This window comes from Gorilla gorilla, chromosome 9 (assembly GCF_029281585.2).
Source record: "Gorilla gorilla gorilla isolate KB3781 chromosome 9, NHGRI_mGorGor1-v2.1_pri, whole genome shotgun sequence".
NCBI lineage: Eukaryota > Metazoa > Chordata > Mammalia > Primates > Hominidae > Gorilla > Gorilla gorilla.
In genome coordinates, this window is record NC_073233.2 from 134,297,521 (window position 1) to 134,311,234 (window position 13,714).

General features: G+C 46.9%; 1 protein-coding gene across 1 annotated transcript in view; it reads left to right on the plus strand.

The window, feature by feature from the left end:
- The window catches only part of ST3GAL4 (ST3 beta-galactoside alpha-2,3-sialyltransferase 4), a 93,304-nt gene that overhangs the window by 12,738 nt on the left and 66,852 nt on the right, over positions 1-13,714 (plus strand). The window contains exon 2 of the mRNA XM_055356364.2: positions 12,395-12,473. The gene's annotated coding sequence lies outside the window, so the exon portion shown is untranslated. The remainder of the gene's footprint in view (positions 1-12,394; positions 12,474-13,714) is intronic.

A 13,714-nucleotide genomic window follows, 5' to 3' on the forward strand; every position in this document is an offset into this window, starting at 1 on the left:
GCAGTCGGCCCTCAGGCCCTGTGGCTCCTGTTTCTGCTGACTTGTCCAGCCTCACAGTCTGGGGAGGCCTTGGGGTCCCCAGCCTGCGCTGGGACAGGGGTATTATTCCATCAGCCCTTCTGTGGAACAAGTAGGGAAGGAGTGATGTGACCTCCGTGGCTCTCCTGGGACACAGGTTAGTCCTGTGGGTGACCTCACTTTAGAGAGGGCTGGTCAGCTGTGCTGGAATTAGGAAGTGGGTACAGCTGGACAAAAGGTGGCTGGAGCCAGCTCTACAGAAGCCACACCTGCTCATGAGAAGGATATCCTTGTGAGTACAGGGGAAATGGCATGGAGAAAGACAAACACCGGTGTGTGGCTCTGCCAGCTTCCTGGGGTGCTTCTGGCGACGCCCAGGCCTGTGCACACTCAGATCTTTGCACCCCACTGTTTTAACTTGGAGAGGAGAGGAGGAAGTTAGCTGCTCTGAATGGTGTTGCTGCTAATCTCTACAGCACTTTCCTGTAAATTAGGAATGGTAACACACACACCCCTCACCCACCCCGTTGGAGAAGCCCTGCACCAGAGCATACAGTTTGGCAAGTAGGGGGAGGGCTGGAGGCCAGCCTCACTTGCCGCCCTGGCCAGGCCGTGATTGCCCAGGGTGCATACTGTGGCTGGTGCTCTGCCACCTGCTGTTTCTTTCCTCAGGGTAGGACACAAGGAGGGCAAGTAGGGCTAGTCAGTGAGAGGCGCAGGTGATGCGTGTTCTAGGGCTTGAGATCAGCTGCTTCCATTTCAGTAATTGTCTTTGGAGGTACGTTGTTTGCTCAAGCAACCTCCCTTCAAGATAGTGCCTTTTTCTTTCTCTCTCTCTCTTTTTTTTGGCGGGGGGGAGGCAGAGTTTTACTCTTGTCGCCCAGGCTGGAGCACAGTGGTGTGATCTCGGCTCACTGCAACCTCGGCCTCCTGGATTCAAGTGATTCTCATGCCTCAGCCTCCCGAGTAGCTGGGATTACAGGTGTGTGCCACCACGCCCTGCTAATTTTTGTATTTTTAGTAAAGATAGGGTTTCCCCATGTTGGCCAGGCTGGTCTCTATCTCCTGACCTCAGGTGATCCGCTCGCCTGGCCTCCCAAAGTGCTGGGACTATAGGCATGAGCCACCATGCTGGCTGATAGTGCCATTTTTTAAAATCCCTATTTACCCAGTGGAAAACCTGAGACCCGGAAAGGTCATTCACACTCCCAGAAGTGATGGTTGGTCCAGAATTCAGGTCCAAGTGTGAGACTTCAACATTTACATTCCTTATTTTTTCTTCTTCCTTTTTTTTATTTTAATCAAATTATTAGTTCAAAATGTATCACACTCATCAGTTTGAAACAGTTAAGCAGTACAAATGGGAATATGAGAGAAAGTCACTCTCCCACCCGCCCTCTTGAGAGGCAATAGCCTTGTTTTGCATCCTTCTGAGTACTCTATTCACATAAGGTGTATCTGAATATGCATGTAATTCTTTTGTGAAAGTGCATTTGGAGATCACTGTTTTACACCTGCCTTTTACATCTTAATATTATGCTTTGGAGATCAGTTGATATGAGCATGCATCGATTTGCATCCTATTTTTCACAGCTGCACAGTGTTTCGTTTTGTGTGCCTAATTTTTTAAAACAGGTGCCTGTGCATAGATTTCATGTTTCCATCTTATGCTGTTAGAAAAAGTTCTGCAGTAAAGATCCTAACAGATAAGTCTCTTTGCAAATATAGGAAACTTTTCTGTGGAATAAGCTTCTGGCACGGAAGCCCCGGGGTAAAGGGTATTTTGATAAATATTGTGAAATGTCTTCCCAGAAGGTGGCCTGGTTTTCACTTCCAGCATACATCTGTGAGAGGTCCTGCTTCCCACACTCCCCCAGCACTGTGTAGCTCAGGACCCTTGTTTTTTGCTGTTACTATTTGTGAAAAATGGTATCTCAGCCACACCGGAAGTTTTAAATGTAGATAAATGTCTTATGTGCCATTTATATTTCTCTACAGTAAAGTACATATTCATAGCCTTAGCTTATTTTTAAATTATGTTCCTTCGTTGTTTGGGGAGTGGGGGGTAGACTTGCATGAGTATGTTATAGGCTAAGGGAATTAACTGATAAGTTAATATATGTACATCTTGCAAATGCACTTCTTAGTTTTTTACTCTTTTAAGTATGAGCTTGCTCGCTTGCTCTCTGTATCTCACTTAAACTTTATGTGAGTGTATTAATCTTTCATTATTTAGCTTCTGAATTTATATTTCTTCAATCTCCATTCCTTTTTTTTTTTTTCCTTGAAATGGAGACTCGCTCTGTCACCCAGGCTGGAGTGCAGTGGCACGATGTCGGCTCACTGCAACCTCTGCATCCCGGGTTCAAGCAATTCTCCTGCCTCAGCCTCCCGATTTGCTGGGACTACAGACATGTGCCACCACGCTCGGCTAATTTTTGTATTTTTTAGTAGAGACCATTTTGGTCAGGCAGGTCTCGAGCTCCTGAACTCAATCAATCTACCTGCCTTGGCCTCCCAAAGTGCTGGGATTACTGGTGTGAACCACTGTGCCTGGCCCTTGTTCTTTTTTTATATGAAAATATTTCAAATATGTAAAAATTAATATAACAGACCTCCATGTGATAATCAGCCAGATTTATCAAGTGTGAACCTTATCCCATATTAGATATTTTTTCCTTTAAGAAATAAAATATTACAAGTATAGAACTAAAGATGTGCCACTATGATCTGTTCTATTCTTCCCCACATTCCTTTTTTTTTTTTTTTTTTTTTTGAGATGGGAGTCTCACTCTGTTGCCCAGGCTGGAGTGCAGTGGCGTGATCTCGGCTCACTGCAATCTCTGCCTCCCAGATCCAAGTGATTTGCCTGCCTCAGCCTCCTGAATAGCTGGGATTACAGACGCACGCCATCACGCCTGTCTAATTTTTGTATTTTTAGTAGAGACGGGGTTTCACCATGTTGGCCAGGCTGGTCTCAAACTCCTGACCTCATGATCCACCCGCCGTGGCCTCCCAAAGTGCTGGGATTATAGGCGTGAGCCACCGCGCCTGGCCTATTCTTTCATCATACACATAAGCACACACTATTTACAAATATACACAAACTTAGTGCTGTTTTCTGATTCATCCTTTATCTATTTGCAACACTTTAAAAAGTTAATGTTATGTTTTCACGTTGATCCCAGTTGACCCATGTGGATTAATTTCTTCAGTTGACATGGCTATATAATATTCAGCTGCATGAATGTAGCACAGCTTATGTAGCCATCCCTCTCCTGACGATAGTTAAGTTGTTTCCATTTTTTGGTATTGTAACACTGCTAATAAACATGCTTGAATGGGGTGTCCCGTACAAGGGAGGGTTACTCGGGGCTATGCCTGGAAATGCAATCACCAGATTGTAAGGTATGCACGTGTTCAGCCTGACTACATATTGTGAAGTGCTCTTCTAAGCCTTTGTATCAACTGGTACTCCCACCAGCAATGTGTGAGAAACTATATTTGGTTTTAATCTGTATTCCCTGGTTACTAGTGAGCCTGAGCATCTTTTCTGTCTATTAGGTGTTTGAATTTAATCTGTGAATTGCCTTTTTGTGTTCTTTTTTATTCCTTTGATTGTTTTGGTGGTTGTTATGATAAAATGCACAAGCACAAGGTTCTGTTGACCTGTTGACCATCTTAACCCTTTTTATTTGTATAGTTCAGTGGCATTAAGTACATTTAGAATGTGCTACCATCCCACCATCCAGCTCCAGAAATCTTTTCATCTCGTCAAACTGAAACATCCTCCTGCTAGTCAATAGCTCATTTCCTTTTCCCCTTAGTCCTTGGCAGCCACCATTCTGCTTTCTGTGTCTATGAGTTTGACTGCTTTTGAGTACCTCCTATAAGTGGAATGATACAGTATTTGTCCTTTTGTAACTGGCTTATTTCACTTTGCATAGTGTCTTCAAGGTTGATCCATGTTGCAGTGTATGTCAGAATTTCTTTTTTTCTTTTCTTTTTTTTTTTTGAGACAGAGTTTCGCTCTTGCTGCCCAGGCTGGAGTGTAATGGTGCGATCTCAGCTCACCACAACCTCTGCCTCCTGGGTTCAAGCGATTCTCCTGCCTCAGCTTCCCGAGTAGCTGGGATTACACGCATGCACCACCACACCCGGCTAATTTTGTATTTTCAGTAGATACAGGGTGTCTCCATGTTGGTCAGGCTGGTCTCGAACTCCCAACCTCAGATGATCTGCATGCCTCGACCTCCCAATGTGCTGGGATTAAAGGTGTGAGCCACTGCACCCGGCCGTCTTTAGATTGTATACAGCAAAACTCCATAATATTTCCTTTACATGAATTTCCTTTCTTTTTCAGGCTGAATAATATTCCATTGTATGCATATATCACATTTTGTTCATTCATCCATTGACGGATACTTGGGTTGCTTCCCCATCAGCTATTGTGAATAATGCTGCTATGAACATGGGTGTACAAATATCGCTTTGATATTCTGGTTTCAGTTCTTTGGGGTATATACCCCGAAGCACAGTTGTGGGATCCTATCTTGTCTCTTGTTTTCTCTTTGATTCCATGTTTTTTCTCATTGTTTCATGGGAATACTGATATTATATATTCAAGTATTTGTTGATTACATGCACTGTACCTGACTTGTTTAAAGCCTGACGTCTTGAGTACTGTGCACCCCTGTGCCTGCTGAGTAGTGGAGGAACTTTGAAAGGGTCTGTTCTGGAGAGGGGGTGCTGCTTTGGAGATGGATTAATCAGGAACTTGGGTGCTGATTCTAGGAGGTACTGCATCTAGAAAGATGGGAGGTGGGGAGTGCAACTTCCCCAATTTTGCCTTTAACTTCAGATCCTTGGGGTGTGTGCATTGCTTCTCCTGGGATGGAGGGGTGCCAGGGAGCCCCTGACCAGGACCTGGAGCAGGTCCACACAGGCACTGGATTTGTCCTTTACTTTGGGCCCAGGCTGCACTCTTGACTTCCACCTCCTCACACTGGCTTCAGCTTTCTCACCCTGAGAATGGAATTCAAAGCCTCTGCCCCTCCCAGGCAGACACCAAGGTATGATTTTCAAGTGGTTGGTGTCTTGTGACTGGCAGCTGATAAACGGGTGATACAATGTTTCTATACAGGAGTCTGCAGTGCCAGGCTGCAGGGGCGGATGGGAGGGGGGCGTGGTAGGTAGCCTGTGGAGCCTGAGGGTGGGAAGAGAGAGACTTCTTTTGCTGTAGGTGGAAGCCTGTCTGGCTCCTTTCCCTCAAAGGTCAGACAGCTTGAGAGATGTTTCCATCCTCCCATGCATGACCCTGAGGCAGTTAGCTGGTCAGTTACTCACTGTGCTCTCTGCCAACTCTAATGAGCCAGGAAGCCTCCCCATGCCCAGGCGTGCTGTGATCACAGTGTTCAATGATGGGGTGAGGCTGCAGCGTCCAGCCAGGGGCTGTGCCACAGGGGCCAGAAGATATCTGACCTACTGTCACTGCCTCTTCCACTCTGTTCCACCTGCACTGGAGCGATGCCATCTGATGAACAGATCCATTTATTAATTCAACACGTTTGTATTGAGAGCCTGCTGGGTGCCGGGCACTATTGTCGACATGGGTGATACAGCAGCAAGCAAAACAAGAGAAACATCTTTGCAAGCAGGGGAGGGGACCTGCAGTGTTGGGTGTGTGGAGTTGTTGCTGGGAAGTAGAGAAGCTGAGTAAGAGCTGGACAAAGAGGCCAGGCACAGTGGCTCACCCCTGTAATCCCAGCACTTTGGGAGGCCGAGTTTGGCAGATCACTTGAGGTCAGGAGTTCGAGACCAGCCTGGACAACATGGGGAAACCCCGTCCCTACTAAAAATACAAAAATTAGCTGGGTGTGGTGGTGCATGCCTGAAATCCCAGCTACTTGGGAGGCTGAGGCACGAGAATTGCTTGAACCCGGGAGGTGGAGGTTACAGTGAGCCAAGGTCACACACCATTGTACCCCAGCCTGAACGACAAAGCAAGACTTTGTCTCCAAAAAAAAAAAAAAAAAAAATAGAGAAAAGGAAAGCTGGATGAAGAGAGATAGCCAAGCCCATGTCTACGGAAAAGCATTCTTGACTGAGTGAACAAAAGTACAAAGCCTCAGAGGAAGGAGCATGCCTAGGTAGCCCCCTAGACCTGGTGAGGCTGGTGCATGGGGCAGCCTCCATGGAGAGGAGTTGGGCAAGGAGGGAGGAGGTGCTGGCCGGTAGAGCACGTGTGTCTCTGTGCGTCAGAGCAAGGACCCGGGCTCTCCCCGTGAGTGAGAAGAGTCCATGGGGTTTTGGGGCTGAGGAGGAGTTTTACAGATGACCGGTCTGTTCTTGGGACTTGCAATTAGCGGACCGTCTGTATCCGAGTGTTGATCGGGTGGATTCTAACCCTGTGGGAGAACTCCCCAGCCCGTAGCCTGCGCTCACTGTACCTGGCAGTTGTATTAATGACGTCAAATGCACAGTCCAGCTTGAGTCCCCTCTAGAACGTGGGCAGCGGACACTAAGCCGAGAGGAATCGCTGTGGGTTGGCAGACACTGTGGAGACTGACTCCTGGACAGGCTGTGGAATGTGTGGAAGCAGGTAGAGCCCAGGCCCGCGCTGAGGTTCGGCAGGGAAGCCAGAGGAGTCCGCAGCCCGGGAGACCTGGCCTACAGCGGAGAGAGTCAGTCCGTGCCAGTGGTGGGATGTGGCTGCAAACAATGGTCAGATTCATGGAAGTCTGGTGTCCAGCTGGCAGGCGTTAGTGGTCCCACGAATACAGCTGTGTGCCTTGAACACGTACTCCAGAGCTTCCAGAGGGCACCAGGGCTGTGGGGGCTAGAGACTGTGTCTCGTGCGGAAGCGTGGCTGAGGAGGGGCTCGACAGGCTCTTCGTCACTGTGCGGAGCCTTCGAAGGACTTGGATGTGCTTGAGACCCCTTCCCCTAATTGCTGTGTAGGGCAGGGGTGGACATCCCGGGGATCGTGGAGTCTAGGGAGCCAGTCTGCACGGGATGGTTTTAGAAGCCGTGGGATGTGGGGGTTCTGGCTGAAGTAGCCAGAATTCCAGCGCCAGGTCTGCTCCTCACGAGCTGTACAACCTGGGCCCGTTACTGACCCCTTTCCCACCTTAGTTTCCTGACTGTACAATGGAGGTAATTATCGTGTTGAACTCACAGGGTCGAGATCATATTTAATACTTGCACAGCCCTTAGAACCATCTAGCACAGTGGTCCTCAGGATTTGGAAATGTCTGGAAACATTCTGTCACACCTGGGGAGTGGGATTTCCTTCTGGTGTCTAGTGGGTAAAGGCCAGAGATGCTGCTAAGCGTCCCACAATACACAAGACAGACCACACAACAATGAACTGTCTGGCCCCCAAAGTTAGTGGGGCAGAGATTGCAGGATCCTGATTCCTTTTCTTTTCTTCCTTTTTTTTTTTTTTTTTGCCCCTGGCTATGAGTAAGAGATCCTGGTTTCGCACAAAGTGAACGTGCAGTACGTTGTTTCAGTTGTTAATTCGCCATGCAGTACATCGTTACTCACGTATTATTGTTTGTCAAATGTGTATAAAACATCTGCCACATTCTTGGCAGTTTAATAGAATCTAGAGATATAAAGAAGTTCCTGACCACAGAGGTCATAGCCTCACAGGCAAGATAGGAAAACACAGAATTATATAATACGAAATTACATTATATCATAGAGCATATTCTATAGTAAGTTACTCCGATTGGCTCTTGGTATTAAAATGTCTTCAGTTTCAGAGGTCCCAGGATAGTGGGCAATATTTGAAAGCCAGTAAATATAAAATAAAATATATTACCTGTGTGAAAGAGAATTTTTCAGGCACAATAATATTTTAAAGAGTTTATTTGTGTAAGAAGTGAATTGGGAAACAGAAAACCGAAAGAGGTTTAGTGGCCCAATGACAGTTTCAGAGGCAGGTGTTTGGAGGGTGAATGTAAAAGCAAAATGAAGAATTTATTTGATTTAATTGGTTGCAATTACAAAATTGCTTTGTTTGGTTTACCTTGTTGGAAGTTTCCTAGTCACATAACCATATATTAGTTGGCTACTTATGATTGGCTGAAGTTTTATTTGTGTCAAACAGAAGCATTTACCATAAATAACCCCAGTTAAGATTTGATTATGCTGTCTTTTAAGCAAGGTTAAGGCTGTTGTTAAGGCCTCATTGGTTTTGTTTGGTAAGGAATTTTTCAGGCCTGGTCTCCAAATTTTGCTTTAACAATTCCTTGCTTTTGGTTATTCTCTCAGCAAGCTGACAGTGTGACTAGATGACACAGTATTACTCTCTGTTACCACCACCAATGTAGTCACTGGGACAAAGAGTCAGGTAGATGTTGTTGTCATCATCAGTAGGTAGGTTGGGGATGAGAATTCCATGGCCACAGTTAGCAGTTACATAGTCAGTGTTGCTTTCCTCAAGTTGAATGATCCTCATGGTAACTGTTTGATATTTGAGCAGCTGTTGGAAATCATTTAGAACCCTTGAGAGAATACAAGGCACCAGGGGGGTAAACATAGTAATTATAAGGAGAATAATAGCCAAGGATTGAAAAATTCCTGTGAGCAAGGATTCCCAGGAGCCAAGACTTAACCAGCTGAGTGAATCAATGGAGAAGGCAGTGGCCATCTAATGAAAAACCCATGTGTGTTCTTTAAGGTATTTTAAGTTTTCGGTAATACCTGATTTGTTAACATAAAAATGACACTTTTTTTTGTTTGTTTGTTTTTGAGATCGAGTCTTATCTGTCGCCCAGGCTGGAGTGTAGTGGCGCAATCTCAGCTTACTGTAACCTCCACCTCCCAGGTTCAAGTGATTCTCCTGCCTCAACCTCCTGAGTAGCTGGGACTACAGGTGTGTACCACCACACCCGGCTGATTTTTGTGTTTTTAGTAGGGATGGGATTTCACCATGTTGGCCATGCTGGTCTTGAACTCCTGACCTCAGGTGATCCACCTGCCTCAGCCTCCCAAAGTGCTGGGATTACAGGTGTGAGCCACCATGCCTGGCCAACACCTTCTTTTTTTTTTTTTTTTTTGAGATAGAGTCTCACTCTGTCTTGCCCAGGCTGGAGTGCAGTGGTGTGATCTTGGCTCACTGCAGCCTCTGCCTCCTGGGTTCAAGTGATTCTCCTGTCTCAGCCTCCTGAGTAGCTGGGAATACAGGCATGTGCCACCACAGAGACAGGGTTTCACCCAGGCTGGTCTCAGACTCTTGACCTCAGGTGATCCACCTCTCTCAGCCTCCCAAAGTGCTGGGATTATAGGCGTGAGCCATGCGCTCGGCCAGCAACACCTTTCTACCAATTAGGGAACAAGGTCTCCCTTTTTGAGCAGTTAAAGTAGCAAGAAGTCTTCTATTGTACAGTACTACTGAGGCCAGTTCATTCATCCCAGATTGTACTGCTTAAGATAATTCGAAGTGTCATTTAAACTTTTTCAGAAGTTGGTAAAATATTAATTGATTTTTTTCAATTCACTCAACTGAGAGAAATGGGCTCTTACAGAAGTATGAAATCCAGAACCCCTTCATAAGACTGTGTCTGGGATATTATGATTCTCTTTTGTGAGGGGTCACTTTATGTACAAATGACTCTAAGGATTTGTATGGCAATTGAAGAGTCATATCTAGTTATTTTAGGTAGAAGATAGCCCACACCACAGATCCAGACTGGCTAGGTGGAACACCTTTATATACTTTGTTGCTGCATAAAATGAATAATTTGGTGTTATCGATAGAAAGGGTCAAAGTGCATCCTATTACCCACGAGTTGGGGGTGATACGAATGTCATGGTTATTCTCCGTCACATCTGCGTCTGCACAGCGCCACGTTGAATGGTTATGGTTTCAATCGGAGTAGGAACAAAAAACATTTCTATGAATTTGATAAAATGACTGTATGCCATCATCAATTAGGGATGATTGGTTTTCTTTTTATTTGAGACGGAGTCTTGCTGTGTCACTCAGGCTGGAGTCAGTGGTGCAGTCTTGGCTCACTGCAACCTCCGCTTCCCGGGTTCATGCGATTCTCCTGCTTCAGCCTCCCAAGTAGCTGGGACTACAGGCACCACCACCACGCCCAGCTAATTTTTTGTATTTTTAGTAGAGACGGGGTTTCACCGTGTTAGCCAGGATGGTCTCGATCTCCTGACCTCGTGATCCACCCGCCTCGGTCCCCCAAAGGGATGATTGGTTTTCTTTCCAAATATGACCTGAGCATTGATCTGTCCAATAAGCAAGACTGTTATTTACATTATATAGTGGATCTATTGAGGCATACAATTTTCCTGTAGCATTTCCATTGAACCAATGTCTAGTTCTAGTAAGTTCTCTGATGATATGGTTGAGGCTTTCATGGTCATGTTCGGATTTTATATATGTGTCTCATGTAGGAATCTAGTCTTCATAATCTGTGTCAAACCTAAGAATTTGATTACAGAGGGATTCTGGAACACTGCCCAGATTCAGCCCAGTTCCATTCATGTTTTCTGTGCGTAGAGATAAGTTACCATTAATGACATCAATCGTAGTTGTAGGCCATCCCTTTGCCTCTGTTGCTTCTTCCCAGAGCTACACTGGTTGATCATAAATATCAGCCAACTGCCAAGGGAAGGATACCGACCCTTTTCATAACGCCATTTTCCTGAATTGCTCACTCAAGTGTGTATGGGAGCAGGTTCTAATATTAGTTGGAATTCTTTCCATTTATCTAGAGGATTACATAGCCACCAATTGCTTTGCTTAGTAGCGAGAATGGCTTCATGTTGAGCAGTAGATCTTAGAGGATATTCAGTGTGAATAATGAAATTCCCTAACAAACATAACAGTGTGAACATTTTGTGCTAAAACAAAACAAAAACAAGTCTGAGTCAATGGGAGGGGGCCACATGGAGTCTTGTTTCATTGTCTTGGGAAAGCTGTGTCTATTTCATGATATCATCTACTTTTATGGAAGGATTTCTCTTGGGTATCCTTAGTTTTATTTTTATATCATTATTATTATTATTGAGACGGAGTTTCTCTCTTGTTGCCCAGGCTGCAGTGCAGTGGCACAATCTTGGCTCACTGCAACCTCTGCCTCCCGGGTTCAAGTAATTCTCCTGCCTCATCCTCCTGAGTAACTGAGATTACAGGAATCTGCCACCATACCTGGCTAATTTTTGTATTTTTAGTAGAGATGGGGTTTCACCACGTTGGCCAGGCTGGTCTCAAACTCCTGACCTCAGGTGATCCAACCACCTTGGCCTCCTTAAGTGCTGGGATTACAGGCATGAGCCACCACACCCGGCCTGGTATCCTTAATTTTAAATCACATGTGGGTTGACAAGTCCAAAACTCTAAGAGAGCTCTCATTAGCTGTGAAACATGTACCCAAGGTTCAAGATCCTGACATTTTGCTATGGTGAGAATAGTAACTGAAACTGGTGTAGTGTCTTTCAGCGGGGCTCAAGGGCAGTTGTTCTCTGCTGTCTTTTACAAAAGAGCTAGTCTTGGCTGGGCGCAGTGACTTGCGCCTGTAATGGTAGCACTTCGGGAAGCTGAGGCCGGCGGATCACCTGAGGTCAGGAGTTTGAGACCATCCTGGCCAACATGGTGAAACCCCATCTCTACTAAAAATACAAAAATTAGCCGGGCGTGGTGACACATGCCTGTAATCCCAGCTACTTGGAAGGCTGAGGCAGGAGAATCGCTTAAACCCATGAGGTAGAGGTTGCAGTGTGCCGAGATAGTGCCACTGCACTCCAGCCTGGGTGACACAGCGAGACTGTCTCAAAAAAAAAAAAAAAAAAAAAGATCCAGTTTCCAGATTCCAGGTCACGTAAGGTGGGATCATCAATAGGCAGGTCACAGAAAGCCTCCTTCACCTGGTGGGATATACTTTGGCATCATACATCAAGACCTTGCAGTATTGAGTCACATCAGAGCCAACAGTAGAGTGGATAAATGAAGTTCTGTTATGAAAGGCACAAGTTGTTCAGTATTTATTTCGTGAAGGGCCACTTTATGTGTTCCCCTAGGGGCTGATGTTCTTGCCATAAAGGTCGGTGATAATTCTTTTGGCCAAGGTAATTCAGTTGACTCTGTTAATTTAGCTAATTTTAGTTTTGTGATACCATTTCTGCATTCAGCCTTTCCAGAAGAGAGAGTGATGAGGGCAATGATAGTGCCGTCAGGTCTGTAACTCTTATTTGGTGGATAACCTGTCAAATAAAGCGAATTGCCCTAGCACTAGAGACCTCCTCGGCAGGTAGGTGGGATTTCATCTTTCTGGAGCCTGAGCGTCTCCAAAGAAGAGCTGCCACATGGAGCTTCACTGACTGGTGACCTCCACCCTCTTCTCTCCAGAGCTCTTTGCCCCAGAGGAATCTGCAGGAATGGAAGGAGTTGGCCAAAGCAGGGAGATTTTTACTCAGATCATATCCAGGTGAGCACACAACAGCCTTTTGTGCTTGGGCTGATGCGTGCATTTCTGTCTGTACATGCATGCCTGGAAGTGTGCAGATGAGTGTGTGAGAGAGGGTATATGGCCATGCCTCCTTGCATAGACAAGAACATGGGGTGCACTTCTGCATGTGCACAGCCCCTCCCCAACCCGGGCCTGTGGTGCTGTCCTGTCCCTAGCCCAGAGCTGGCCTCTGTTGGCTTTGAGACCCTGGCTTTGCACTGTGGCTTTGCTCGGCCTTAGAGACCAGCTGCTCCCCTGCTGTGGTCTCTCATAGTGGAGACTGATCCCTGGCCACCCATTCAGCTGCCTGAGGGCCCTGGGACCAGTGTTCATCCCCCCACCTCCCAAAACAGAGGTGTGTAGGGGTTCCCTGCCTGGAGTCCCAACCCTGCCAGGATGGATAAAATAGGCACCAGTTACTGTGACCCATTCCGGCTCCATATGGATTTGGTTTGACAACAAAGCTCCCTCTGTGTGTTCCCAAGCCCCTTACATAACTGGGACTGTGGGCAGAGGAGGAAAGGAGGAGGAGGTGGAGATGGGGACCAGGAGACACCAGGATGGGATGGCTGGAAAGGACACAGGGACCGGGAGGAGAGGGCAGGAGACAAGGGCCAGAGAGGAGGAGAGGGTGGGAGCAGGAGGGGGAAGTGCTGGTCTTGACCTCCCAGTTCTGCCTCCTGCTTCCTGGGGAGGGGAGGGTGGAGTCCAGCCACCGACCTCTGCTTGTGGATGCTTTGTCTTCTTTTCTTTGGACCTTTCCCACCAGTCCTGGATGGGCTGAGGAGGGGCCGTGGGACCTGTCTGGGGTGAGGTGAGGTCAGGTATTGGGCTGGACTTGGGAGGCTGGTCCTTGGCCGCAGCCTGTAACTGAATAAATGCCATTAAAAGGAGAATCCATTTCCTCCCTCACTCCTGGCTTCCATTGCCTTCCCCCAGGCCCCAGCCCTGGTTCCAGAATCCCTCTGACCACTCCTCTTGTAGTGCTCAGGAGGGCAGAATAACTGCAGCCTTTCCCTGTGCCCTGCCAGGCTGGTCCCGGGCCCCCTCCCAGCCCACTCATCCAGGGATGCAGCTCTGGCCTTGGCCCACCCCCATCAGAGGGCCTGTGGCCCTGATCACCGCACTCCCCACTCTGTGATCAGACGTTCTCTCCTGAGCATCGCTGACCCTGCAGCTGTCCAAATAGAGCAAGAAGCGAATGTTCTCTTTGGGGCACA